Raw genomic sequence first — 4,868 nt, 5'->3', positions numbered from 1 at the left:
TCATTTGCTCATTAGGCTATATATTCATCACTTAATATATAACAAGTGCCATTTCAGGTCTGGGGAGGTAGCAGTGCAGGAGACTTAACAAGTCTCTGTTGTCATGTGGCTTACTTTCTAGTATGGGGAGGCAGACAACAAATACCCAAGAAAATATCAGGTGGCATTTAAGTCAGAGACCTGAATGGTGAGAAAGCGCTGGCCATGCAGAGATCAGGGGAGGGCATTCTAGGGAACAGCAAGTACAAAGGCCCTAAGGAAGGTAAGAGCTCAGCCTGTTGAAGGAATGAAGTGTGGCTGGCGCTCAGTGAGAAAGGAGAAGAGGAGAAGAAAAGAATAAGTGGGGCAAGGTACAGGATATTGGGTTTTATTCCAAGTGCACTTATTCATATGAAACTTGTCATTCCCACTAGATTACAAGCTTCAAGAGGGCCGCGACTCTCTCTTACTCACTCAACACCTAGTCTGCATTCCAGGGCATCTACTAGCTGCCTTCTCTTTTTCTTTGAGGCTGGTCTTCTTCTGGCCCTTCTATAGTATGGTGAGCCAGCCTCCAAGATGACTGCCAATGACCCTTGCCTCCTTTTGTAATCCCCTTTCACATTGAATCAGGGCTGGACTTTTGTGGCCAGTAAAAGAGGGTAGAATTAATAGTGTATGATGTTCAAGGCTAGGTTATAAAAGTCATTCCAGCACCCACATTGGTCTCTTGGATTTCTTGCTCTGGGGGAGGCCAGCTGCCATGGGAACACTCAGGCAGCAATGTGGAGAGTCCCACATGGAGAGGAACTGAGTCCCTGGACAAGAGCCAGCAACCAATTTGTCATTCATGTGTATGAGCCACCTTGGAAGTGGATCCTCCTATCCTAGTAAAGCCTTCAGATGATTGTAGCCCCAGCTGATATATTATTGCAAGTGCATGAGAGACCTTGAGCCAGAACTGCCCAGCGGAGACCTCCTTAAATTCCTGAACAGCAGAAACCATGAGAGATAGTAAATTATTATGTTAAGCTGTTAAATTTTGGGTGATTTGTTACACATCCTTAAGAACCCAGAACGCATAGTATAAGGTCATGTATGAAGTAATGGGATGAAAACGACCATGAGAAACTGCTTAAAAGGGATCCTTTTCATATGGGACAGATCAGGGAACTCCTAAGACAAGGGGTGGGCTCACATCATTCCTTGGGGACATCTAAGAGTCAGGTCTGAATGAAAGATCATTGGTGAGGTCATTTAAAAATAAATGTGGCCCTTTCCCCTGGCTGGCAGTGCAGAGGCTGCACCATGCCTAGAGTTACTGTAAAAGACGTGGACCAGCAGGAGCTCGTCAGAGCTCTGGCAGCCTTTCTCAAAAAGTCCGGGAAGCTGAAAGTCCCCAAATGGGTGGCCAAGCACAAAGAGCTTGCTCCCTGTGATGAGAACTGGTTCTGCACACGAGCTGCTTCCACAGCGCGGCACCTGTACCTCCGGGGTGGCGCTGGGGTTGACTCCATGACCAAGATCAATGGGGGACGTCAAAGAAATGGCGCCATGCCCAGTCACTTCAGCCAAGGCTCCAAGAGTGTGGCCCACCGGGTCCTCTAAGCCCTGGAGGGGCTGAAAATGGTGGAAAAGGGCCAAGATGGGGGCTGCAAACTGACACCTTGGGGACAGAGAGATGTGGACAGAATTGCCGGAGAGGTGGCAGTTGCCAACAGGAAGCATTAGAACAAACCATGCCAGGTTAAATAAATTGCCTCGTTTGTAAAAATAAATAATAAATAAATAAATAAATAAATGTGGAGGGCAGAATTTATCCATTATTATCCCTTGTGAAGGAAACAAAAGCCAGGGGATTCAAAGTATGTAAGAACCTAGAATCTGTGTAACTTTCCTAGGTTTGTTGTTTCTGTTACCCTGGTCTAGTTATCCAGGGTGAAAAGCTCTTGAATGTTTGTCTGGGGTAACAAAGAAAAGGGGAGAGGGTTTAGGAAATAGGAATTGCCCCACTCCAAAGCTGCTTCAGCGGGTAGCTACCGGACGAGGAAAGTAGGCCTTGGGACTTGCTGAGGGAATCAAGTTGAAGACAGAGAGCCTGACTGGGCCTGAGGCAGGCCCCCAGGCTAAGAGTTGAAAGGCCACTGCCCAGTGTGTTGAATAAATTGAGCCAGGTTCAGTCATTTCCTGGGGCATAGGCATATCTGCCACCTTCCAAATCTGTCTTCTCCAAGAGAATCTTCCTCTTGTCGGAGCTGGTACCTTGCAGGTGAAAATGTGAAGTAATCTCCAACAGCTGTGGGAGGTGAATGTCCAGCAAAGTATTTATCCTCAAACAACCCCCTCCTGGAACATTTGTCTGGCTATGTATTTCTGTAATTAATTGATGTTGTTCAGTTAAGGTCTATTAAATTCTTGTCTGAAAATAAATGTTATCTGGAACTCCATGTGTTAAAACAATAAAAGCAGTGCTGTTCCAGTTAAGGTGGGAACGGGAAAGGGGTGCTGAGTCCCGCTTCCCCTCAGCTTTGCCTCATCCACCCACCCCACTTAGTATCCCCAAGGCCTTTCCTAGGAGCCCCAGCATTCTGAAAATTATAGTTTGAAAACAACAGATTGAGGATATTATGGCACCTGCTACATCGTTTTATAATAATCTGCTATTTATGATTATTTATGCCACTGTTTTCTTCCACTACTGCAAATAAACAGATTCATCTTCCTCAGATACCATCTCATCATGTATTTCTCATGCTTAAGGCCTCTAGGAAGATTCTGCTTCTCAGAAGTTGAAGTCAGAGGGGCTTAAAGATGGCTGGTACTTGCCTCCTCCATAAAGAAGAACCTGAATAGTGAGTAAATAATCACATTTCAAATAGGTCATCCAAAAAAGAATGCTGGAATTCAACAGACACGTGTCAGGAAACACCTAAGGCAAGGAATAAAAGGGGAGCAAGGCAGTCTCCTCAGCCAGGAGCAGCTAGGCGTCTGCAGAGACTCCCCAGTGTGGGGAAAAAGGACAGTGAGAGATGCCTCATGGTCCATATTCTTACCATGGACTCCTGCAGTCCTAGCCATGGTATAGCCCCTGACCCCCGGGGGCCCTGAGACTAAAACAGAGAGCTTCCTGGGGACCACACAATGGCGCTGACCCAGAGAGGGAGTTCACACTGGATTCCACACACCCCTAAGGCATCAGCAGCTCCTGTAACGTGCTATTTTGAGAGCCCAACACCAGGCAAACGGCACTCTCCCTGGGGCCCAGCAGTGCCTGCATCTCCATGGCCCTAGTGCCCACTGAGATTCCCCACCTGCAGCTACCACCACAGCCGGCTGCTGCCACTGAGGCTGAAGTGCAGGCCACTGGCTGTGACCCCACTCCCTCCAGAAGCAGAGCCACTGCACATTTTCACACCCCCAGACAGAATCCTCTGCCCATAGCGGTTGTTACTACGCTGCTGGGGCTAAAGTGTGAGTGAAAGGGCTGCTGCCATTAGGTCTGAAGCATAAGCTAAGCTCGCCTACATATAACTGCTGCCACTGAAAACAACTTCGCCCTTCCCAGGAGCAGGGCCATAATGCAGTTGCTGCTGCCCCCAACCTAAGCATTCTGCTGGGGGTCTGGGGATCCCTCCGTTTCTGCCTACCACAGCCAGTGCCAGTACGCACCATTGTTGTGGGGAGCTGACTACAAGCCTGCTCAGGCTGGCTTTCCCCTAATCCATGCCAGAGCACACCGTGTGTGGGCCTGAGGTTCATCCAGCCCAGTCCACTAGTGTCAGCACCTGAACACTCCTCCTGGGGGCCTGAGGTTGGCCCCACCCACCCTTCCACTACCACCACAGCTGGCACTTACTTGCACACAACACCTGCAGACCTGGAGACTAGACTGCCCAGCCCATTGCAGCCACTGCCAACACCACTGCATACTGCTTGGGACCCAGAGAATTGTCTCACCACTGCCACTGCCACCACTCACAACATGCCTACTGTCCAGGTTCCTGAGAAGCCTGGCAGCCAACCACTGCCACCAGCATACGAACAAGCCAGCTGGAAGCCCAAGAATCAGCATGCTTGGACCTGCTAACATTGGTGCCAGCATATGCCACCCTGGGGCTTAAGGACAGACACACTCAGCCTACCACTGTCACCATTAGGTCCAAAAACTGGCCCACCTGGGGTCCCAGTCCCCAGCAATATGTCACCACAGCCTCCACTAATGACCTCATCCTAAGCCACTGAAGAAACCACAGACACCACTAACACTGCCTACAGTCACAGAAATCATACACAGACCACATTACTGTACACACCCGCAAAGTTCTCTACACACGTAGATACATATTCAGGAAAAAGTCCTCCCCTATGAAAGCAAATTCAAAAACTGGAAGAAGGAACTGTTACACCAAATGCACAGATGTTGATATAAGTACACAGGAAACATGAAAAAGCAAGGAAATATGACACTTCCAAAGGAAAATAATAATTCTCCAGTAACATATAAATAAAAAAGAAATTTATAAAATCCTAAAAAAAGAATTCAAAATATTGATTTTAAAGAGGCTCAGTGAGATATAGGAAAATACTGAAAAATACAGAGAAATCAGAAAAACAATTCAAGGTATGAATGAGAAATTTACCAAAGAGATAGTTATCATAAAAGAACCAACCAGAAATTATGAAACTAAAGAATTCATTGAATGAAATATAAACTACAGTTGAAAACTTCAACAATAGACTACATCAAGGAGAAGAAAGGAGCTTCAAATTTGAAGACGGGTCTTTTGAAATAAACCAGTCAGACAAAAATAAAGAAAAAATAATTTTAAAACATGAGCAAAGCTTATGTGACATACAGGACACCATAAACTGACAAAATAGTCAAAATT

At 46.8% G+C, this 4,868-nt stretch overlaps 1 pseudogene; it reads left to right on the top strand.

Moving 5' to 3' along the window:
• Window positions 1-1,287: 1,287 nt before the first annotated feature.
• LOC123567522 (small ribosomal subunit protein eS19 pseudogene) lies at window positions 1,288-1,781 on the top strand (annotated as a pseudogene).
• The last annotated feature ends 3,087 nt before the right edge of the window (window positions 1,782-4,868 follow it).

Source organism: Macaca fascicularis, chromosome 1 (genome assembly GCF_037993035.2).
Source record: "Macaca fascicularis isolate 582-1 chromosome 1, T2T-MFA8v1.1".
In the NCBI taxonomy this organism is placed as follows: Eukaryota; Metazoa; Chordata; class Mammalia; order Primates; family Cercopithecidae; genus Macaca; species Macaca fascicularis.
This window is presented reverse-complemented; position numbering and strand designations above follow the sequence as displayed.